General features: G+C 38.3%; 3 long non-coding RNA genes across 3 annotated transcripts; all 3 read right to left on the reverse strand.

Moving 5' to 3' along the window:
* Positions 1-919: 919 nt before the first annotated feature.
* Positions 920-10,724, reverse strand: LOC115925368. Its single transcript, XR_004064660.1, has 4 exons — positions 10,602-10,724; positions 8,737-8,903; positions 3,705-3,833; positions 920-3,428 (listed from the first exon to the last, which is right to left on the reverse strand). It is a non-coding gene; the product is annotated as an uncharacterized LOC115925368 (long non-coding RNA).
* On the reverse strand, positions 6,040-8,228 carry LOC115925369. Its single transcript, XR_004064661.1, has 2 exons — positions 8,042-8,228; positions 6,040-7,038 (listed from the first exon to the last, which is right to left on the reverse strand). It is a non-coding gene; the product is annotated as an uncharacterized LOC115925369 (long non-coding RNA).
* A 12,381-nt stretch (positions 10,725-23,105) lies between the features above and the next one.
* On the reverse strand, positions 23,106-25,784 carry LOC105439662. The gene is made up of 4 exons (XR_971360.2): positions 25,619-25,784; positions 24,400-24,476; positions 23,817-23,960; positions 23,106-23,277 (listed from the first exon to the last, which is right to left on the reverse strand). It is a non-coding gene; the product is annotated as an uncharacterized LOC105439662 (long non-coding RNA).
* Between the last annotated feature and the right edge of the window lie 448 nt (positions 25,785-26,232).

Here is a 26,232-nt window from a genome sequence, read left to right on the forward strand (position 1 = left end):
ACGTCTTTAAGACGTCAACTTGTACTATAGGAAGACGTCATATGGACGTCATATTTACGTCTTTTAGTTAAAGAAAGACGTCTTTAAGACGACATAACACGACGTCAAAAAGACTTGATTTTGCACCCGTGCACGTCGTCACGAGGACGTCATATTTTGACGTGATTTTTACGTCTTATTAGTCAAAGAAAGACGTCTTTAAGACGTCAAGTTGTACTATAGGAAGACGTCATATGGACGTCATATTTACGTCTTTTAGTTAAAGAAAGACGTCTTTAAGACGACATAACACGACGTCAAAAAGACTTGATTTTGCACCCGCGCACGTCGTCACGAGGACGTCATATTTTGACGTGATTTTTACGTCTTATTAGTTAAAGAAAGACGTCTTTAAGACGTCAACTTGTGCCATAGAAAGACGTTGTATGGACGTCATATTTACGTCTTTTAGTCAAAGAAAGACGTCTGTAAGACGTCAACTTGTACCATAGGAAGACGTCGTATAGACGTCATATTTTGTCGTGATTTTAACGTCTTATTAGTCAAAGAAAGACGTCTTTAAGACGTCAACTTGTACCATATAAAGACGTTGTATGGACGTCATATTTTCTTTTTAGGTCTTATTGGTTAAATAAAGACGTCTTTAAGACGTCAACTTTCACCCAAGAAAGACCTGTATACGTTGTATGGACATCAAATTTTGACGTGATATTTACACCTTACTGGTCATTTCGATGTACCTTTTATCCTTACATGATCTTTACGTCTTTGTTGTCCTCTAAATAACATCTATACGACCACCTGATCAAGGAAGAAAGTGTAAAAGTCACTTCATGTACACATTCTGAACAATCACACAGTAAAATCAAAGCAACAAATATTGCATCACATAATATATATATACATGCCAAACAGAAAGTAATTTTCATATTTTTAATGTACACGTATATGGTATGAAAATGGATAACAAAAATATAAAATACGTATTTCTATACCTTCTTATTCTATCTAACTTTGTTTTCCATTGGTACAAAATCTTTTCATCACTATCCTAACACTTCTTCCAAAACATGCTGTATAAATACCTAGTGTATTTCTGTCAGTCTCATAATTTATTTTAAGAAAGTTAACAGGCCATCACAAAGATATCTGTTTCGTTATAAATTGTGCTACAAGAAACTATGACATATTGGCTAAACTTATAAGTCTTACGGTTGTGGGAAGCAGGTTAGCAGCATAGAGACTAGGTAAAGCTATACTGATACCCGCAGTATTTTAGTAGACAAGCAAACAGCACACTGGGGAAGTTCCTCATATTCAGCAAAACAGCATAGTGGAAAGCTAGGCATTCATCAGTGCAGCTCTACCTCGTCTCCATGCTGCAAAACCGCTCCTGACAACCCCAAGACTTTAATGCAGATAAAGACTATCACATAAAACAAAAGGTTGTTGGAAAGAATTTCTGAGCATGAAAGATCAATTCTTGTTACATACAAGGGGAATATCTAAGTTCATGGCAAGAATTCAGTATAAAGTATAAAACTATACAATCTAAATCACACACAGGAGAAAAATGGCACAAATGATAAACACATGGCTTAGCTAAGTTATTTCTTACACTCAAAAGGAACAAGTTGGCAGCAAGGGGAACAGGGAGAGCTTCACTGATACCTGCAGAGTTTTCTGATGATGGTTGCTTGCTCGTCAAAACCATGATGTTCACATTTGGCGATACAGCATATTAGAAAACTGTGCAGAAATCAGCTCAACTGTACCTATTCTCTGTGCTAGAAACCTGCTTCTTACGGGCACATGACTTAAATATAAGAAAAGGCATTAGTGGCAACATTCATCTTTATAAATATCAAAAAATTAGTTTTGTTGCAAATACAGAAGCTGAAGTTCCAGTATAAAATACAATTTATATCAGATAACATTCCCGCCAGTACGATTGGCTCAGTTGGGCAATTCCAAGGTGACGGTGGAATAATTATTCAGAAGATATTTCCCAGTTTAAGATAAAATAGCAAACATGCTGAAAAAGTTTAGCACAAAGAGATATATTCCATTGCTAATGTCACAACATTCATTTGGCAAGTCCCAGGAGTTTCACAAAAGAATTAAAATTTAACTTAAATTTTAACAGCAAATTCAATATACATGTAGGTAAGCCATATTGTGCTTTCAAAATCACAGATACAATCCAAGAATTTTATACTTTTAACTACCAATTTTTTTTCAAACCACAAGGTATTTATGGTTTTCATTGAAGGCGCTACTGTGTGTCACTCTTTAACAGTTAATTCTCCCAACAAAATTTTCAATTTTCCCCAACCGTTTTTCCATGAAAATAAGATATAAAACAGGCCTTTAAAAATCTTTCAACGCCTAAATTTGGAAAAGGTATTGGAGCTAATTCGTTGCTTTGTGATGATTTACACTCACTTCAATTTAATCAAATTATAAAAATATAGTTGGGAGAATTAAGGAATGGATTAGATCAGTTTTCCCAATTTTAATCATCAATAGTGGTCTATTTTTAACTCAAATGTTCAGATTATCTTTAAGTGTACATACAGTATAGCATTGAAGTCAATACCTTAGCATCATTTTCTCTCATATGAACAATGTTACCAAGTCCCTTTAAGGCTCGTTCAGATATGATGCTGCAAAACAAAATCTCAGAGTTTTTTTAATGTTGACATAGAGTTCAATATGCTTTACATTTCTGTATATTATTTTAAAAAAAGAGCTCACTGAATATGCGCAGTCCAAAACATACAAAGACTTGTTGCCATTCGCTTTACACATAAAACCAAACTGCATCATTTTCGAAAATTGTTGGCGGTTCACGTTCCGTATCTGAACAAGTCTTAGTTGCTTAATAATGGAATCGATTTGTATTGTATTTAACTCACTCAATTTTTCTCTATTACCAACTGATATATAATTTGCAACAGGTTTTAAGAACTGATAAGAAGCGGATGGGGGGTGGGGGTGAGCATGAGACTGAGCATATCAAGTCTACTACATTTAAGCATTATGAAACAGGTCAACCTCATAAATAGTAATTACAAATATATGCAAAATACTGGAATCTTTTACTCAAACTGTTATTATGTCAGTTCGTACACCCTGTAATTCATTAAAATTGTAAGTGACATGAATGGGAATTTCAGTTCCACAGCTTAGCCATTCAGGTTTGTGGCTACACCTCACCTCTCCCCCTCCCCCAATCTCTCTCTATAAATTATAATGAAGTGAAAAAAAAAACCTTTTTTCTAGCAGTTTAACTATCGGGTGAGTGTAGATCTACATGTAATTTTGGACATATTCCTCTTCAGCTTGGACTCATGGGTTAGCTTTTGGGTGGAATCTCTGGCATTATGCACTGCTTTCAGATCCAGGGAACATAGACGCAAGGAATTCTAGTGCATGAATAAAGCAAAAAGAAAGGAATACAATTTGAGACAAACTTTTATATATTTTAAAACTGGAACGTAAACAATGAATTAAATAATGATTTATGTCAGAAAAGTACTGCTTGGTAAGATTTATCAGAAATAATTTCTTATTGCTCACAAACATAAAGTCAACACACCTTTGGATTTTAAACATTTGTGGGCAATGCAAAACGTGATTCAGGATTTCGTTTGGTAAATTATCAATACAATTGTAGTTTGCTGATGAGGGCCATGACTCACCAATCGGATTAGTGGAGCCATCGATTTGGAAATATTCCTCTTCAGCTTGGACTCATGGGTTAGCTTTTGGGTGGAATCTCTGGCATTATGCTTTGCTTTCAGATCCAGAAAACATAGACGCAAGGAATTCTAGTGCATGAATAAAGCAAAAAGAAAGGAATACAATTTAAGACAAACTTTTATATATTTTAAAACTGGAACGTAAACAATGAATTAAATAATGAATTATGTCAGAAAAGTACTGCTTGGTAAGATTTATCAGAAATAATTTCTCATTGCTCACAAACATAAAGTCAACACACCTTTGCAGTCAGTCCGCAGCGTCCGCGAATTCGCTCGTATTTACATAAGTCGTATGCAAGCTATGTACGGTAAAAACGGACATTAAGCAGAAAACATTGGTACATGAAAATTACGATTACATCAATGTTTCTCTATGGATTTTTTTCATTTATGTACCAATATAAAGTAGATAGACCAAATAATCCATCTTTACAAAACATCAAGATATTTTTTTAACGTTAACATGCTCTAAAAAGAGCATTTAAAACAGTCTAAAAAACATAGCAACTTAACGATATGCAGCATTAAAAAAATATATGAAAACGCTACTGCATCAAAAAGTAATTTGGTTCATTGTGATGATAAATATACAAACTTTCAAACCATCACTGTTTCCTTTATTTTACTTCTTTATACCAGTCAGGAACACGGTAAATACAACACCATGTTCATTCCAACATATTCAACAGCGGTGACACAGACGATATGCGTGGGTCATCAGAGTATGACGTCATGTGCCAACCGGGGGATACTACGTTAAATCTAGCTTTGCGTCGATTATCGATGTTCTGTGTCCGTGCGCTGTACATGAACACGCACGGAGGATAGACGGTGATTAGGGATATCCACGTATTAGACTCTGGTGCGTAACCCCCGGACGTAGAGGTGTTGTATTGCCCCATATACTCATTATTGTGTATCATACTTATGCGCTACTTAATAATAGAAGTCTACAGAGCTGCAGAGTACAAGTTGGATGCGGATACGTACTCAAGTACAATCAAGTACACTATAGAATACCACCTCTAGAATGAATAGGGGACAGTGGGAAGGGTTTAAGTGTCTTTATGTGTCATTTTTGGCCAGGCTTTGATATCATTTTAACAAAGAAGATACATTTTCTTTCTCAAATATATATTTGTGAAAATACAAACTTTCGGGGGGGGGGGGGAAACGATTGGCATTGGTATTGTCATTGAAAAATGAAAATATGATTGTTCCCATCCCTGCTTTTAAATTTCATGGCTGTATTGCAGGCGGTTGGTTGTAAAAGTTCTGAAATGTGTTTTTATTTAAATTGTAAACCATGGACTAATCAATGACATGAGAAGAGCCTTAAACATCAATTTATTTTGGTAATCCCCAGGCATTCTTTGATAGTAATATTTTATTTGATGTTTCTTTTGTCAATTTATGTAACTCCAGTTCATGTGTATTTTTAAAAAATAAAATAATTACAAAATTCTTTCCCTTATTCTCTTTTCTGTTTGTTTTTGTTTTATAGTGACCCGCAAAATATATATCTGATCATTTATTTTCTGTTTTTGTTTGTATGGTAATGACTATCGGATAACATTTTTAATGTGTGGTGGGTTGAAAGGGCGCAATAAAATTAATAATATTTTAATTTTCACCTTCAACATCATTATCACAATCATCAAAGTCATCATCGCCATCACGATCATTATCATCACCACCACTATTAACATCACCACTATTAACATCACCATCATAATCACCGTCATGATCATCGCCATCACCATTGCCATCATCACAATCACCATCAGCATCATCACCATAGCCATCATGATCATCCCCATCACCATCATCATAATCACCGTCAGCATTATCACCATAGCCATCACGATCATTGCCATCACCATCATCATTATCACCATAGCCATCATGATCATTGCCATCACCATTGCCATCATCATAATCACCAAAGCCATCATGATCATCACCATCAGTATTATCACCATAGCCATCACAATCATCATAATCATCATCCTAATCACTGTCAGCATTATTACCATAGCCATCACCATCATCATCATAATCACCGTCAGCATTATCACCATTGCCATCATCATAATCACCGTCAGTATTATCACCATAGCCATCACCATCATCATAATCACCGTCATCACCATAGCCATCATGATCATTGCCATCGTCATCATTATCACCATAGCCGGTTAAACACAAAATATATTATTAAGACTACTACTAATGATAAATAATTATAAATGAAATTGGACTAGGAATAATATTTCCATTTTATAATATTCATATTTTATTTATAAACTGACTTTGACATGTATGTTGAGAACTTGAGACCAGTGAAAAAAATACACGGGCTCAGGACGAAATAGCCCCCCAAATGCCCAAAAGAGCCCCCATAAATTTGCATAGAGTTCAATGCAAAACAAATTTTAGAGTGTTATTTTTACGCAGGCAAGCTTGAAAAGTAGCCGCCGAAAAATAAGTACTAATTTTTACCCTGCTTGAGACCATTACTTGCATAACATGTGTCACTGAGAATAAAAGTATTATCCGAGTAAAACATCTTTAAATTGTATAACGGTGACAGTTCAATCAGTTTTTTATTATAATAAATGCTTTGTTCATGTAAAGCTCAGGAATCCCACCTTCAAAGTATCACTATCAGAGATACAAAAATGTAATCACTTGAAATGGATCTTTCTTTTACTGAAAGAATAAGCTGAACAAAATCCTTCTTGTCCTTCTCCCAAACTCCGCTTTCAAGATTGTTTGTTCCTACATGTATGTGAAGTCTAGCAAACGCTGATTCAGGAATGCAATGGAGACTGATGTGTGAAGTCTGTGTCTTAGCTAATTTGTTGTCAATGTTCCGCAAGTTCGATGGTTGAGTGCATCCGTCAGAAAAACAACAACATCTACATCTAAGGTGGTACTGGACAGGACCAATTGTTATATACGTCCAGACTTCCGTGGCATCGCAAACTGTCAACAAACATCACAACTGAGGGTGCAGAGTTCAAAAATAAAAATAAAAAGGTGCTCATAAAAATACAGTTGGTTGCAGACATCATCTAATTTTTAGATGAAGTAGAGCCACATCGACGCTCTAGCCCGCCTGTGTACAGCTGCGCTGAGTGGTCATTCTGCATGTAGCTCCAAACTTTGGTATGGAAAGACTTGGCTGATGTTGACTTTGATGATGGTGGCTGCCGGCTCGTAGTTGATTCCATTACGAGGATAGAAGCTGTTCTTGTATTCTTCGGTCCTGGCAAATGACAAATGATAAGAAGGAATATAAAATTGCTTAGTTCAGGTATGGGGATTTTAAAAGATCTGATCAAAGTAGCTGTCAATTTATGGTAGACAAAACCTGCTTGCATTAAAAAATTGTTTTTAATGAAAACAAATTACAGGTGTCAAATTCATGAAGTTTTCCCTTCATTTTTCCACATGTGCACAAGTTGTAAAATGTAAGTGTTTAACTTTGGCTTTTTGTTTCAATTCTGCTTTGTTCATAATCATAATACAACTCGCACAAGGGAAATGCTGCTTATTTCTATGGCTGGTTGTAAAGTTTGAGTTGACCAGAACCAAAACAAAAGGCACAACCAAACTAGTTTGAGAATCCCTAAATTAATAATATAATTATCTGAGTCTGACCAGACGCCAGAGTCACTGTTTAACTCTCACAGTTGACTGTTAAATTCGTGTAAAAATAAAATGGATTAAGCATAAATATTATCAAGAGAGCTTGCTAATTTCATGGAATAGTACACGTAAGTCGAGGGCCCCAGATCAGATATGGCTTTGTTTTATGCCGGATCGGTACAGAAAAGGCTATGTATGGGACCGGTACGCGGTCACGGTGATGACTACGAAAGTGCGGCCATGTTGATGAAACGTACACTTTTCGCGCCATATCGGCAAAAATGAGTGATTTTAACGTAGCCGTCACACAACTTCCGGTTGAAAATCGAAAAATGTGTAACTTTCATGGCCATAAAAGCTAATAAAATACATCGTGCATCAATCGAACTCTGCGCTTTTTCACTTCTGCCAACATTTTTCTTGTGAAAAATCAAAAAATTGGGGAAAAACATTGTTAATACCAGTCAGGAACACGCTAAATGCAAGGTAATGTCAGAATACCTCCTACGAAAGAAGGAAAATATGGACACATTTCAATGAATATTTACAATCACTTAGATGCGGTAAAATTAGGAAAATTTCATATCAAAATACGTAGAAAAGTATGGAGATTCACTTACCCCTACATGCTACGCAGCACAGTAAAAGCCATAGCAGCTGTGATAAAGTTTGTTGACCTGTGCAAAAGTCTCGCGAAATCTCGCAAATCGCGGGACACGAAATACGACGGTTTATCGCACTTCCGGGTGCTGTGTAAATTTGGGCATTCTGCCTAATTATCGCGGGCGTTGAGGACTGACTGTTTGGATTTTAAACATTTGTGGGCAATGCAAAACGTGATTCAGGATTTTGTTTGGTAAATTATCAATACAATTGTAGTTTCAGGGATGCCAGTTAGAATTGATCAGAGGGCCTGAAAAATCACCTAGAATGTGCTAGCTTGTACACAAAAAACCTAAACTATGGTATGAAAATAACTCGCCAGGGCCTGAATTCAGGCTATTGCCTGAAAACTGGCATTCCTGTAGTTTGCTGATGAGGGTAGAATGAAAGCTCCTTGACCTATGCTGAAGGGTAAAAAAACACTGTTTGAAACTCACATAATATTGTCGGTTATTGCAACATACCTGCAGGTTTTAGTGATCTAAAATTAATTGAATTATAAATATATTTGAAACTCATGACAAATAACTGAAATAAGCCTTTCAAATGAAATGAACCATTATGTAGTGTCTAATTGGTCAGTGTCTCAGTGATCATGCACAATATGACAAATAAATGTACAGAAATAATACAAGTACATGTACACATTTACCGATAATGGCTTCAACTGTTTCAAGAGGCTGCTGATCCTTAGGGAAGTAGGGAACATCCACAAGGTTGAGAGAGAGTAGCATTTTCTGCATGGTTTCACATCAATATACTGAGGCCACAATGTGCTTTGAATCCACTTCTTTGACGAAAGATGTTAAAAAAGGATGCCTACAAATAAATGAGAAAATGAATAAAGAACAAAATGAATGGTTGATAATGTATGCATGTGCAACACATATACTACAAACTTCTTTGAACAGCCTGTGGGGAAAGAATTTTGTTTACCATTTACAGGTCTAACCGATTATTTCCAGATAAAGATTTCTGTATACGCGGTAGCCTATAAGATAAATTTGCTGTCTAAAGACTATAGAAACGACTTGTTTAAGGTTACATGTTTGTGACACAAGTCACTGCTTTATTCCTCTCCGTATCGACACGTAATGCTCAATTTCCAGACATCTGGGCCCGGGCCGGTAGTACACTTTCTCACAGGTTTCACTTTCACTGCAAACCGCTGCACATTATAAGTGCATACCGATGGTGGTTGCGGGCGGGCGCACGCCTGTGTGAAGTTATCTACCGTACAATGAGGAGGTAGATCACTTCACGCAGACTTACGTGCCCCCGCAACCCTCCATCTGTATGCACTTGTATTGTGCAGCGGTTTGCCATGCAACCTGTGAGAAAGCGTATATTACTATCAATGTTTTTCCGAAAAAATACTCCCCCCAAAATAAGAAAATTGACCAGAAACAGGTTAGAAACATAACGACTTTTAAATCATGACCGGCATTATTTGAACATTTCATGAATATTTGCTTGATTTGGGGTAGGCCTAGACCGAATTTTCCGTCTCTTTCGTTCGTTAGCCTCTTATTGGGGTAGGGTCGGCCGGCTCTCTCTTTAGAGACGGAAACCGTCTATACACATTCCCTTGATAACGCCACGGCCATTTCAGGTCGTAGGGTTATGCCCCCAAAATCTCCCAAAATGTCATTTTACCTCGTCCATATCCAATTGTAAATTAGGCCTAGGCTATAATACATCGGTTCCACTTACTAACTTGATTGAAATAATCCGTTTAATGGTCCCTTTTAAGGAAATTATGGGTCAAAATCGACATCCATGTTGAAAATCTTGCAAGCCGTGTTAAACTCTCGCTGCCGGAGTCATCTAAATCAATCTCATCCTTTCTAGTCTACGCCGAAGGCAAAATGATTATGAAGGAAAAACTGTGCGCCATCTACACGTTCGTAATGGCGTTAATTTACATCTGATTTAGAAATCAGGAAATTAGATCTAAACAAAGAAAATCGGGGAGAAAATGTCATGGACGAAAATATGTACATAGCCACCCCCACGGTACGAGATCTCTAGGTTGCCATCTGTATTGGGGAATGACAACAAATGTCAGTTTTATTAAAGAAATGACCCAAATCAGATGGTTATTGCTGTCTAATCTAGACGAGTCTACCTAGATCTAGTGCCAAAGCTTTCATCAGTTTGCTTCTCTTATTTTTCTGCTTTCTTTTAGTTTTAGTCTTTTAGAGCAGTTGTATATTCGAGTTAGATTTCCCTTTAAAGCCATGCAGCCCATGTGTAGGCAAATGAGTAAACTGTTTTGCTTTAAAAGATGCCCCATGCCATGCATACCTTCAATCAAGACCCTACATAAAAATACATATATGGGATCATACATTCCAAATCTTGTCACCAAGTGTTGAAAGTCCGAGCTCACTATCACTGACATTATAGTGACATAAGATCATACATTGAGTCTACATATCAACTTTTCAGAACAAAAAACAGTAACTATAGATTTATGTACTTTTTGTAAATAAATTAGGTAATTCTAGGACTTACCCATACTGTAAATTTGCAGGAGAAAACGAGAGTATTCAGGAGGATGATACTTGATGCAACGGCTTTTTTACTCTGAATTCAAATACATTACATACACATCGCATAGTAGTGCATGCAGTCCTACGCCTTGCATGCCTTGAGTACTATGCATCTGTACACACACGTACACACTCCCGTTTGAACTAGATGCGAGCGTGTTTAGTCTTGATCGATATTGCAGACCTTGGTGCGTGTTAAGATGTTGCACAATCTATAATGACTAATGACATTTGAGGGGGGGGGGGAGTTGTTCCCTAATTTCAATTCTGATAATTGCCTTATTTACTTTGACTTATGCTCATATTAGATGTTGTAGTCTTTACCCGATTATTATCTTGGAAATGATTAGGTTATTAGAGACGTCATAATGACGTCGTAATGACGTCGTCAATACGACAAAAAATATATTGGAAAAAATAGTCTTTTAAAGACGTCGTAATGACGTCGTCGATACGACAACAAGTATCTTGGAAAAAATAGTATTTTAAAGAGGTCATAATGACGTCGTAATGACGTCGTCAATACGACAAAAATTACATTGGAAAAAATTAGTCTTTTAAAGACGTCATAATGACGTCGTTATCACGTCGTCAATACGACAACATTACATTGGAAAAATAAGTCTTTTAAAGTCGTCATAATGACGTCGTTAGCACGTCGTCAATACGACAACATTACATTCGAAAAATAAGTCTTTTAAAGTCGTCATAATGACGTCGTTAGCACGTCGTCAATACGACAACATTACATTGGAAAAATTAGTCTTTTAAAGACGTCATAATGACGTCGTCGATACGACAAAAATTAGCTTGGAAAAAATAGTCTTTTAAAGACGTCATAATGACGTCGTTATCACGTCGTCAATACGACAACATTACATTGGAAAAATAAGTCTTTTAAAGTCGTCATAATGACGTCGTTAGCACGTCGTCAATACGACAACATTACATTGGAAAAATTAGTCTTTTAAAGACGTCATAATGACGTCGTCGATACGACAAAAATTAGCTTGGAAAAAATAGTCTTTTAAAGACGTCAAAATGACGTCTTTATGACGTCGTTAATACGACAAAAATTATCTTGGAAAAAATAGTCTTTTAAAGACGTCATAATGACGTCGTCGAGAAGACAAAAAATATCTTGAAAAAATTAGTCCTTTAAAGACGTCATTATCACGTCGTTATCACGTCGTCAATACGACAAAAATTAGCTTGGAAAAATAGTCTTTTAAAGACGTCAAAATGACGTCTTTATGACGTCGTTAATACGACAAAAATTATCTTGGAAAAAAGAGTCTTTTAAAGACGTCATTATGACGTCGTCGAGAAGACAAAAAATATCTTGAAAAAATTAGTCCTTTAAAGACGTCATTACGACGTCGTTATGACGTCGTCAATGCGACAAAAATTATCTTGGAAAAAATAGTCTTTTGAAGACGTCATAATGACGTCATAATTACGTCGTCCATACGACGTACGACGTGATTACCACTTTACGACCAATTTATGACGTCTTTAAGACGTCAGTCTGCTATCAGGGAGACCCTAGATTGTGATTATATCTGACCATGAATTTCGATAATCATTTTTCAAAGCAAAATTTTCACAAGAAAATCAGACAGTCGTTTAAAAACGTAGACATTAGTAATACTAGCTTTTACTAATTCTAAGCTCAGGTTTCGTAAATCTATTCACGAAACTGTATTGAAATCGCGGCAATAATAATGCAAACCAACAGATAACAATTTCAAAGTGTCAAATCTCTTCGACTCGAGCTCAGCTCAGCTGAACTCACACACACAGCACAGGAAGCTCGAACACCGGCGCCGCAGGCGTCGGACGCCTGCGGTGCGCGGAGCCGGTAATGGAGCTTCCCGAGCAGCGCAGCTGCACTGTGTGTATGTGTATGTGTGTACTGAAGGCAGCTTGCGACTGAAATATCAGTCCAATGATTTTCTTGTGAAAACTTTCCTTTAGAAAATGATAATCAAAATTCAGTAAAGATTGCCGTAATAATCACAAAATAAGCTTTGATTTCATACCTCCATTCACGAAAACTATATCAAAATCGCGGCAATCATGATGGAAATAGACCTAGGTCTCTAATTTTGGACGTCGACGGGAAGCCCCGTGCTTGTGCAGCTAGCTACTACAAAGCACATCCTAGCTGCTACTAAGGATCCGGGCTAACTCGGACCCGGGGACAACTCGGCCCAGATGCAAAAACAGTCATTTTTTGTCAATTTACCCTAACCCTACCCCTAACCCTAACCCTAACCCTAACCCTAAACCTAACCCTAAACCTAAACAAGCAAAAAATGACCATTTTTGCATCTGGGCCGAGTTGTCCCCGGGTCCGAGTTAGCCCGACTCCCAAAGGATATCCTATAGAAAGATGCTTTACTCGGGTAATCCCGACCCTGTACATGGTGCATTTAATACGCAACTTAATGTGAGTGGATAGTCATCGGTCGTGTGTCTACGGATGTCATGTTGAATATCCATGAGGTATCTCTGTCGTCACGCATATCCTGCATTATGCATGTCGCGTCTGTTTTCGCCCTGGACGTCGACACGGAGGAGGACCTCGGGCGGAGTATAGCCAATTCCACAGAGTAGACTCTCCCGCGGACGATGGCACCGGGCACGGGTACCCCGAGGGCAGGGTTCAGGAGGAGATAGCCGCACCAACTTGGGTCGGCGATCTCATTAAAAAACAATAGAATACAAAGGCTCGCGGAGACGTCGCATCCCCCGCGGAGCCTTAGCGTATTACTTATATAGACTAGCAGGACCCGCGGAAATCCGCGGGATTCTAGAGGGGGCGGGGGGGGGGGGGGGTGTAAATAGATATATAGAGAATGTCTAAATTAAAACCACCAAGAACGTTATTTGCCATTCAGGCCATTAACAAAATATACATGTTTAGCGTCCCCGCCCGCTTCCTTTTTGGGGGCGTCTCCTATTTTTTTTTTTTTTTTTGTGATTTTTTTTTTTTTTTTTTTTTTTTTTAAGAAAAAAAAAAATCGTCCCCGCCTGCTTTCTTTTTGGGGGCCGCCTCCTATTTTTTTTTTTTTTTTTTTTTTTTTTTGAAAGAAAAAAAACATGAAAAGCACTGCTAAAATGTATTTCTGATTTTAAAAAAGAAAAAAAAATAATTGTAGGCCGCCATCTTGAAAAATAGCCCGAATGCCAGGGAAAATGTAGGGAGAGGCCATTTTGAAGAAAAAAAAAAAAAAAAAAGCGCCTCCTCCTTTCCATTTTTCAAAAAACAGGACGCTATAAGCATGTTTTTTTTTTAATTTGGCCATCTATTAAATTTTAAAAAACAATCCAACTGTACCGGTAGTTATTCTTTAAGCCACTGGAACTGCGTAGAGTTCCGTAGTGTAGCGTACCGACTACGCAGAAATTAGGCTGCGTATTAATGGGAAAATAGTCCCTGCTAACCCTATGGCGTAGGCTGGCGTACAGGTTTGCTTATGGTTGCTTACTGTGTGGAAAGCTTTTACTGCTTAGTCGATCTGGCGTAGGGTAGCATACTGTTGCGTAAAAAGGCGGACTTTCTGCGTAAAGAGGCGTAATTTCTGCGTCAAGTTTCTACGCCGAAAGTACGCAAAAAAAATTAAACATGTTGAATTGTTTTCGTTCACCTTGCGTACCCCTTTCCGTCCCTAAGCATATAGTAACGTAGGCCAGCGTAGTTGGTACGCAACACTACGCAACTCTACGTATTGACCCTACGCCAATTAGTGACCCGCAAGTGTCACAAATAAAGTATTAAAAATATGCTCATCTGACCCTAATTAAACGCCTAAAACCCTCGAGCTTTCGGGGGTTTATGGCCCCTTGAAACCGTGGACCCCACGCCTATATTATATATACACTCAACTCGCTGCGATCTGATCTCTCGGGGATCTCTCCCCCCCCCCCCCACCAACTTTGAAGAACGTAACCTCCGAGCTTTTGGGGGTTTATGGCCCCTTGAAACCCGTGGACCCCACGCCTATATTATATATACACGCAACTCAGGACCCGTGGAAATCCGCAGGATTCTAGAGGGGGGTGCAGGCAAAAAATTAAGTTTATCATTTCGGGGGCTCCATTTCAAATTTTTGGGAAATTTTCGGGGGCTACTTTTTCAACTTTCGGGGGCTCTTTTTTCTGGGGCTACTTTTTCATTAATTCATAAAAAACGATAGGCCTTGTTGAGATTTGTTCAGTAGCCTAAGGTTTCAGGCTTCCTTCTTTATAATTGCCTATTTAAAAAAACAAAACATTTTTCTAGTTCAATAACTAAGTTTTCATGCATTGATTTGATGCAAGAACTGTAACATAATAGACCCTAGATTGTGATTATTTCTGACCATTAATTTCGATAATCATTTTTCAAAGTAAAATTTTCACAAAAAAATCAGACAGTCGTTTAAAAACGTAGACATTAGTAATACTTTTACTAATTCTAAGCTCAGGTTTCGTAAATCTATTCACGAAACTATATTAAAATCGCGGCAATAATGATGCAAACCAACAGATAATACAATTTCAAAGTGTCAAATCTCTTCGACTCGAATTCAACTCACACACTGCTGCATAACTGCAGCGTAACTCAGCTCATCTCACACACACTACACAGTGGCAATGCACTATTGTATGCGTGTCAGTTACGGTGATTTTGTCTGATTTTCTTTACTTTGAAGAAATGATTATCAAAATTACGTAAACATGGCGAGAACATCACAAAATAGGCTTTAATTTCATACCTCTATTTATGGAAACTTTATAATATTGCAGCAATCGTGAATTCGTGATGGAAATTGATTGCAGTTTCGCGATGTTTAGTGGTTCCCTGTCTAGAATTAAAGGTAAACACAATGACAACATCTGGATTGGTGGTGACTTCAATCTAGGTGATAAACAATGGGACTCCCAAAACGTACGTCCTAACTCACAGGTTACGAAAGTATGTCATCAAATGATTGACTTGGCAAATGATCATAACTTACAACAAATAGTTACTGATCCTACAAGACAGTCAAACATACTCGATCTTTTCTTCACCAACAATCCTACCCTAGTCGAAAAATCTACCATCTTACCTGGGATAAGTGATCGTGACGGGATTCCCATGCTTGTTATAAACACATCACCAAAAATCTCCAAACCTAAACCACGTCGTGTTTACCTGTATGCCAAAGCAGACAAAACAGGAATGAAAACAGAATTGAACAATTTTGGCAAGGAATTTTGTGCTACAACATCAAACACTGAGTCTGTTGAGCAATTATGGAATGTCTTCAAGACTCGACTGAAGAACATTATGGATATTTTCATTCCCACCAAGGTTATTAGTAAACAGAACAAAACCCCTTGGATAACCCCCAAAATCAAGCGAATGCATAGACGGAAACAACGGGCCTATAACAAGGCCAGAAATTCAGGAAACGATTGCGACTGGGCGAGTTTTAGAGAAATCAGAAAAGAGACCCATAAGTTGACCAGATCTGCTTACAGAAAACACATTAGAGATTTTTGCTTGGAATAAAAAAACAGTTCTGGTCTTTCGTCAAAAGCCTCAGGAAGGACTCCTCTGGAGTACCCGCCTTAAAAGAAAAGGGTGTCCTCACATCAGAGGATAGCCAGAAGGCCGAAATACTCAATGAATACTTCCGTTCAGTCTTCACTACAGAAAATCTACAAACCCTTCCCAACATTCCTCAATCAAATATCTCTGGTATAAATAATATAATCATTCATACTCCAGGGATCGAGAAACTCTTGAAGAACTTAGATAAAAAAAAAGCTTCCGGGGTCGGCGAGATTTCCCCCCGTATACTAAAAGAGTTTTCTCAAGAATTGGCACCACTTCTTTCCAAAATCTTCCAAGCATCTTTTGATACAGGCTATTTACCTGAAGACTGGCGTAAAGCCAACATCACACCTATCCATAAAAAGGGTGATAGAACTAAACCAGAAAACTACAGACCAATATCTCTCACTTCTGTATGCTGTAAACTACTAGAACATGTTGTACACTCTCATATAATGAACCATCTTGAGTCGTACAACATACTCAGTAAATACCAACATGGATTTAGGAAAGGTCATTCCTGTGAATCACAGCTAATCCAAACCATGCACGACCTTACCCTTTCTCTCGACAAACGGACCCAGACTGACATGATCGTTACTGACTTTTCTAAAGCGTTCGACACTGTGCCCCATCATCGTCTCATCCTTAAACTTAATCAGTACGGTATCAATGGGAAAACCAACAGGTGGATCTCATCCTTCTTACAAGACAGGCACCAACGGGTAGTATTGGGGGGAGATCATTCACAGTGGGTTAGGGTTAAGTCGGGCGTTCCTCAAGGGACAGTGCTCGGATCTTTACTCTTTCTAATCTACGTTAACGACATACCTGACGAGTTATCCTCGACCGTACGACTATACGCAGACGACTGTATCTTATACTCTGGCATAAAAACTCAACTTGACGCTACCAGACTACAGGACGACCTTGACAGACTTTCTGCATGGGTGGATAAGTGGCAAATGCAACTCAACCCCCAAAAATGTCATGTTCTTAGATTTAACGCTTCTAGATCCCCTGTAACAACCAACACCATCGGAGGTACTGTATTACAGGAAACCCCCTCTCACTCGTACCTAGGGGTAGAGATCTCCAATGATCTAAAGTGGGATAAACACATTTCTAACATAACATCATCTGCAAATAAGGTCAATGGATTCATCCGTAGAAACCTTATATCATGTACTAAACAAACTAAATCCTTAGCTTACACAACCCTAGTCCGTCCAATTGTAGAATATAGTTCTAGTGTCTGGGACCCATATACCAAAGAACATACACAGGAAATTGGCAAGGTCCAAAGAAGGGCAGCCAGAATGGTATGCAATGACTACAGGCAAACTACCAGCGCGACAAAACTAATGGTAGGGTTAGGATGGGACTTGCTTTCTATTCGAAGGAAAGTTTTGAGGGTCTGTATATTGCACAAAGCCTTGGGGGGGGGGGGGCACTTGGCCCTGCCGGTGTCGGACTACCTGCGTCCAGCTACAAGAGCCACCAGACGTACCTCAGGAAACTCCTTCATCCAATACTCCACCCGCACCAATTGTTTTAAACATTCCTACATTCCACGTACCATCAAGGACTGGAACTCACTACCCTCCGACATCCAAAGGACCACGAACATTGACACCTTCAAACTCCAAGCAACCAACTTTTTCCGCAACCAAGACTCAAGCAATAAGAACTAAACAAGCACATTGCGCACCCCCTCATTCCTCCTCGCTTGGTTCCTTACGGAACGTTGAGGAGTACTCCCGAAGAAGAAGGTTCATGGTCTAGATTCAGCTTCTACCAAAACAAAATCGACCGCCAAAAACTCGAGCCCTACGCTCCGTCTCGATCTCGCAACTGCGAAAATGTACGTGTTTTGGCGTACTTGCGTGCGACATGGTAAGCCAGGTAAGGTATGGAATATGGTTCGAGTTTTTTTACGACCGATTTTTGTGTATACAATTTTATACGGATAGTCATCGGTCGTGTGTCTACGGATGTCATGTTGAATATCCATGAGGTATCTCTGTCGTCACGCATATCCTGCATTATGCATATCGCGTCTGTTTTCGCCCTGGACGTCGACACGGAGGAGGACCTCGGGCGGAGTATAGCCAATTCCACAGAGTAGACTCTCCCGCGGACGATGGCACCGGGCACGGGTACCCCGAGGGGAGGGTTCAGGAGGAGTTAGCTGCACCAACTTCGGTCGGCGATCTCATTAAAAAACAATAGAATACAAAGGCTCGCGGAGACGTCGCGCCCCCCGCGGAGCCTTAGCGTATTATTATTATAGAGTAGCAGGACCCGCGGAAATCCACGGGATTCTAGAGGGGGGCGGGGGGTGTAAATAGATATATAGAGACTGTCTAAATTAAAACCACCAAGAACTTTATTTGCCATTCAGGCCATTAAAAAAATATACATGTTTAGCGTCCCCGCCCGCTTTTTTTTTAAATATTTTATTTTTTTATTTTTTTTATTTTTGAAAGAAAAAACAGCGTTCCCTCCTGCTTCATTTTTTGGGGGCCGCCTCCTATTTTTTTTTAATTTATTTATTTATTTATTTATTTATTTATTTTTTTTTTGAAAGAAAAAAAACATGAAAAGCACTGCTAAAATGTATTTCTGATTTAAAAAAAAAAAAAAAAAATTGTCGGCCGCCATCTTGAAAAATAGCCTAAATGTCAGGGAAAATGTATGGAGCGGCCATTTTGAAAGAAAAAAAAAAGAAAAAAAGGGCCTCCTTCCCATTTTTCGAAAAAACAGGACGCTAAACATTTTTTAATTTGGCCTTATATAAAAAAAAAAAAACGATCCAACTATACCGGTAGTTATTCTTTAAGCCACTGGAACTGCGTAGAGTTCCGTAGTGTGGCGTACCGACTACGCAGAAATTAGGCTGCGTATTAATGGGAAAATAGTCCCTGCGTAGGTTATGCGTAGGCTGGCGTACAGGTTTGCTTATGGTTGCTTACTGTGTGGAAAGCTTTTACTGCTTAGTCGATCTGGCGTAGGGTAGCGTACTGTTGCGTAGTCATGTAGCGTAGTGTTGCGTAAAAAGGCGTACTTTCTGCGTCAAGTTTCTACGCCGAAAGTACGCGAAAAAAATTAAACATGTTGAATTGTTTTCGTTCATCTTGCGTACCCCTTTCCGTCCCCCAGCATATAGTAACGTAGGTCAGCGTAGTTGGTACGCAACACTACGCAACTCTACGTATTGACCCCACGCCAAATAAAGTATTGAAAATATGCTCATCTGACCCTAATTAAACGCCTAAACCCCCCGAGCTTTCGGGGGTTTATGGCCCCTTGAAACCCGTGGACCCCACGCCTACACTCAACTCGCTTCGATCTACCTGATCCCCCTCGCCCCCCCCCCCCCACACTTTGAAAAATGTTTTGTGGGGTCTGCATGTAACATGTAAGATGCAGATTTTTTTTGTAACATGTAAGATGCAAAAAAAAATATTTTGCCCCCCCCCCCCCTCCCCCCAACGATCTTATGGCACTTCGGCCTGCCCGCTGTTGTGTTCACGTGTAGGCCTACTTCAATGAATGGATAGACATAAATAGTCGCATGGATGGATACATAATATAGCGTATAGTTGTCGAATATTGGCATGTTTGGCCCTTCATAGTCTCTTCGACTCTGAATAGCTCACTCACTCACTCAGTCGAGCAGCCAGCGCCACTATAGTGCACTGCACTACACACTGTATGCGTACGGCAGAGCTCTTGAAACTGAACGATGTTTTTCTCTGATTTTCTTGTGAAAACTTTCCTTTAATAAATGATAATCAAAACTGAGTAAACATGGCCAGAATAATCACAAAATAAGCTTTGATTTCATACCTCCACTCACGAAAACTATATAAAAATCCCGGCAATAATGATGGAAATAGGTCTCTAAGTTTGGACGTGGATGGGAAGACATGTGTTGCGCTGATCATGAAATAAGCTAATAAATATCAAATAAAGACTCGACTCGTTTAAATTTTAAATATGAGGTCTACATTTTAATTAAAATTTAAAAAATGGTAAAGATTACAACATCTAAAATATACAAAACAAACACGGGGAAGAACAAAAAAACACTTGAGACGGAGGCGGGATGAACCCGTGCGTGCAAAAAGTGCAAGAGCTGCCGGCGAATCGAACGCAACCGGCGCCTCAGACCGCTCGTCCACTTCCGTTTCATGCTAAAGCATGAAATTCGTGACAGATAACTCGGACGTGCGGACGCATCGACGACGTCGACGACGACCGGGACGTCGCACCGGGCCGGGACGTCGCACCGGGCCGGGACGTGGCCAATTCCGTAGATTGAAACCCCGTCCGTCCGCGGGACCGCCCGGCGGCGCCCGGGGCGGGCGGGAGGGGAGATTTGGGCGCCGTAAAATGGACCCCGGATGCGTCTTATTTTTTCGTACCACGGCGAGCCCGGATTCCTGTTTTATCATGAATATTCATTAGGCAGGGCCGGGGAAAGTCTCGATTCTCTTGAATATTCATGTATGATCGAGGCATGCGCAGCATCGAATATCGTGTGTAACAAGTACGTTGGATTAATGGCAGGCCTATAATATGACATAGAAAAGCAATGTCATGGTCATTTAGATAATACAGTCATAAATGCTGTGTTTAATTACTAGTAAATGCCAAAATGTCAGTACCGGTAGACAAGATATATAGTATATATTTCAAGTAAGAGTCTTGATAGGCAATTTGTGAGTAGCCTAGGCCTACTTTTCTGAGATTAATGGGAGTCTAGTTCTTTTCATGAATTGGTAAATAATCAGTTCTAGGTTTGCTTTTTAAATATTACAAGCAGAGGTTGCATTATGGTATTGAATATGTGATACAGTATTATAAACTGTATAAAATAGATAACAAGAATAGACCTACATACAGACATTTATCAAAAATAAAATACTTGTGTATTGCACTTATTTCTATGATCTATGCTCACTTAACTGCATAAGGAAGAAAAGGAAGAAAGAAAAATGGGATTAGAAAGAAGAATAACAAAGTTAAAAAGTAAAATATATATAAATAATAAATGAATGGAAGAAATAAAGAATACGGAATAGATACCAAGGAAGAAAGAAATAAATTGCAAGAAAATTAAAATGAAAAGAAGACAAAAGAAAAAGGGAAAGGAGCAAGATAATATAATATCGAGTTATATGCACCCACTGAAGAAAATCCATGTACAGGGTTGCTGCAGGAACCCCAGCACCCACAGATCCCACGCATGATGAGACAAACTCGAGAGAAAACTACACATTCTTTCACATACATTAAAGAAAAAAAGAAGAAAAAAAAAAATCCAAGATCGGTTAAACTCTTTTTGACCCCTCCCCAGGACGTCGATCAATTACATGTATGTGCCCCCCCCCCAAACTCTGGCTACGGCCCTGGCGATAATTACCCACTATTCAAATCTGACAGGTGCCCCTTTTTCTTCAACAAATGCCCCTTTAACTTCATAATAAGTGCCACTGTTCCATTTTCATAAGTGCCCCTTGTGATATCTGATAAAAGCCCTTTCATTTTTTTTACTTTGACACGCGTCCCCTTAAAATTTCTAACAAGTGCCCTTTTACCTTTTGATATGTGCCCCTTTCCCTGTTTAATAGGAGCCCCAACCTTTTCTCATAAATGCCCCTTTGACACATGCCCCCTTTTCCTTTTTTTATAATTCCCCTTTTCTCTCTTTCTCTGTCTTTCGAAAACTATCTTCTGCAAGGTTTGTTCTCTTGACTGAGCAACCTGTTGCAATTCCTTTCTGTCTCACTTTCAGTCGTACTTGTTGCCACTCATGTGCATTCACTCGTTATCAACTACCATCAACCATTCCATATTCACTCCATTACTGTCCACATTTCAATTTCATTCTCTTCACTCTCCCTTTTTGCAGCCTTTCCAGGAGCTTTGCTAGAAGTAGAACATTTTTAATGTAGAGGCCAGAGAAACCGGAAAGTATGTTAATCATTTTATTCAAATATCTAACTTGAAAAAAAGGAAAGTGAAACATTGTTTAATTACAATATATTGACATAATTTTGTTAAAGAAAAAATTTGAATTTAACACTGGAAATTTGTAATTGGTTTGCCAGCCCCCCCCCCCCCCCAAAAAAAAAACACTCAAAACACAACAGTGGTACCAGGGTTTTTGTTAGGAGGCCCATGTACTGTATAATTTTTATTATTAAGAAAAGTTTTCTACTTTTATTAATTTGACATTGGCAAACCGTAAATTTCACCAGGAACCCCCCCCCCCTCCCGACACTGCCATTACTTCTACCAACAGTAATGCTATAATTCAAAATTTCACTTTCTAAATCCTTCTAATATAAACATATAATCATATTTGTACAGAGGATAAGATAAGAGGATAGCAAGCCCCCCCCCCCCACTCCCTGTTTCCTTTAGTTGGGAAGCATCGAAACATGATTCTATGAAAGCTACCAGTTTGGATACGAAAGGCAATGAGGATTAGCAGTTTCCATATTTAATGCATTTAGAGTGTTGTCTTTCAAACCTTCTTACATACAATACTTGAAGTAGCAATAATTTCATAATCTACAAAACTTCCCATACAGAAGTCCATAGAGGTAAATGAATTTTAACATGTATAATTATAATCAAAATATCATTGATTAATTCAATCTTTGATATAGACTGATAGACCTTTATCAATCAAATCTGAAGGAGAATCTTTCTGCCCAGTCCTCAGTTTCATCCTATAAGATGGTAGTTGACATTGTTAGAATTTTAATGTTTATTCGTTGAGGATTAGTTATCTTTAATTATTTGAAAGTCGACAAGATGATAAACTTCATTAGCTTTATTGAATGTAGTATTCTACAAACATATAATACAAATAACAAATAAATATCATGTAAATATTCCAGTTTAAACCCATCTCTATTGTCCTCTTTCATTATATGAGGGTGGCATCTTTAAGACGTAGTCTCGTGTAGATATCTTCTGCATCCATCACTAAAGTTGTAGCCTAGTTTTCAGAAAAAAATATAACCCAAGTCTGTTGAATGGAAAAATGAAATAAGATATTAAAAAAAATCAACAATGACTATAAATAACATACACCCTGATACCTGCTCAGAAAAAGGAAGGACTGAAATTCACTTGGGGTTCTAGTGGGCAAACCTAAACTATTTTTTGTACAAGACTAGTTTAAATACTGACCGCATCTTAAATTATTACTGATGATCCCATTAAGACGATAGGCCTGCTGGAGCTCGGATCAGACAAGGTATGAAAAAAGTAATACAATGTAATACAACTCGTGCTCATACCGGTAATTGAATAATACTCGGTTAAGTATGGGACATAAAATGACCAAACAACTTTGACCAGAGAATGTACTGGAAATAATGCTACTGAAACATACGTAATGTAGACTTATATTTCATCTATATTGACATTTAATTTTTAATCTAAATTACAATTGTGATATTAAGTCAATTATTCTTTTACAAGTCAACTGACAATGAAAAATATCTGTTTCAGATCTATAATTTTCTCCATGACATTTGTTCCACAAAAATGTATTGGGGGTACCTTCATGTATATTAGCACACTTGCTCGTATGAAGTGTAGTAGGCCCGCATCTCTAGATATGATCCCGTCAACATCTGTTCTTTGTTCCTCTCCTGAGTTTGCAAACCAGAATGCCTTCATCATCCACTGTAGAGAGGCATCATCCTACATGAGAGAAAACAAAGTAGGTACATGTACTTCAATTAAAAACTGATACTGATGGATACATATCAACCATAATACATCCTATAAACAGACTTTTATCAATCTTATTTTGTGTTCTTCTTCATCTTCATTGCTCAAGAAGTGAAAGTACCCCTTACAAAAAAAAAATGAGGGGTCCTGTGTATACCCTACATGTAGTGCTTACAATGTGCATTTGATATGGCTCTTCTAAACACAGGACCTCCTGTAAATAAGGACAAATTTTCCTTTGTAAACATAGAAAGAAAAGACATCAATATTTGTATACTAGGTGCAGAACTAGAATAAAATATACCCTCCACTATATATGCTTGCAATGTCAACTTAGTTCCATTTCCTTTTGAGTGAATTAATAGGTGGTCGTTTAATATGTGTGTGCTAAATAACCTGATAACTGTACCTGCATGGGACTTTCTGCTTTATCTTGCAAATATAAGAGATGTTGTAATGTCCTCCTTCCAGCTCTTCAGTTTCAATCTTTTGTGCTTATATAACCCCATCAGGATTGGGTTTTCCTCCTTATAAGATGTAATTTTTCGCACTGCAAGCCAAAAACTGCAAAGTATGATACTTAAGCAATATCTTAAATGCTGTATTAAGAGAAACAAATATTGAAATCATCCCTGATAATGTAATCACAAAATAGGGGTATATACCAATGTCAAAAAAATGGTATATTTTCCCTCTGAAGGTGCCCTTTTTCAAGAAAGTGCCCTTTTTGTTGGTGCCCCCCCCCCACTTTGGAAGTTGCTCCGCCCAAAGGCTCCGCCGCCTCTGCGTATAAGTAAACATAGTTGTTGACTACCCTAGGGGTCTTCTCTTATACAACGTCCAACAAAAAATAGATGTATCAAATGAACTGCACACTTTGGAGAAGAAAACATCTTTAATATAGGTCTAGATCTAGAAAAGTTATGGCAACTTGACAAGCACACTGGACACACACAACATCTGAACATTAAATAAATGAATCCTAGGTCTAGTTTGTTTGTTTTTGAATATTTGTATTAATAAGTTCCAGGTTTACGTCTAAATGAAATATGGTTTGGAGCCGTTTGATTATCCATGGTCACAAACAATTTTGGTCTAAAAGTTGACACGCACCAATGATGCAACTGAGCGAACGGATAGCACTTAGTCTTAGTAATACTAGTATAGCCAACAGAGTCGACATCTACTAAAGATATAAACAAGAATTAACCCTCTTGGATTATTAAAGAAATCATACTTCATAGATTATTTTAAGGTGTAACGTTAAATCTAGATTTAAATTCAATGGATGATTGGTGAATTAGATTCACGATGACGATCAAATTTGGAATAAAACCTGATCAGAAAGTTTTATCTTGATGCAGATGAGCACCGAAATTCCCCAACGTGGGCCTGCCGGAACCCCGGGGCTCTAAAGGGTGACATGAAGGCAAACCGCAGTCAAACTACTTCACGACGATGAAAATCAAAGTGCAATTTCAAGAGAAATATTTTCCTAGCCTTTTCCCCACAAATCTGTTGAGAACAGTCTCAAAATGTAAAGAAATTACAGTAGATCACGAATTACAGCTTTTTCAAATTAATGACTAAATTCTCTTAATCTACTGATATTTCAATCAATTACTCACCCATATGCATTCTCCGTGAACTAAATCTTCTCACTTTGTGCGAGTATAGCGCGCGTCGTGCATTCCCACCTCGATATGAATATTTAAGAGAATCGAGACTTTCCCCGACCCTGCCTAATGAATATTCATGATAAAACAGGAATCCGGCCTCGCCGTGGTACGAAAAAATAAGACGCACCCCGGATACCCCCCTCGACGCCTTAGCGTATTATTATATGGATATTTATCTCCTACGAATACATTTAATATTCAGAGAATTGGACATGAACTTTCTTTCTTTCAATCAAGTGTTGAGAAAAGTATGTGAAATATCTGAAGAAGTTCTATAGTGAAGTGATAAAAAAAAAAATTATGAGAGAGAGTGCAAGTTTTCTTTGGCTATACTCGAATTCATGAACATATTCATAGTTATGCTATTAATGGTGATGCAACTAACTATTCCTATAACTATCTATTCTTAAAAACTGATCTCTTTTCTTTCTATACCCCTCGCCTCTCTCTTCCGGCCCGGGCCTCTATATAGCTCTCTCTCTCTCTCTCTTCTCCTGTTATTTATTATTTACTTATTAGTTTATGCTTCTCCGGGGAGAATCTTGTTTGAATCTACGTTCTTC

This window comes from Strongylocentrotus purpuratus, unplaced genomic scaffold, assembly GCF_000002235.5.
Source record: "Strongylocentrotus purpuratus isolate Spur 01 unplaced genomic scaffold, Spur_5.0 spur5_scaffold_18, whole genome shotgun sequence".
Taxonomy (NCBI): domain Eukaryota; kingdom Metazoa; phylum Echinodermata; class Echinoidea; order Camarodonta; family Strongylocentrotidae; genus Strongylocentrotus; species Strongylocentrotus purpuratus.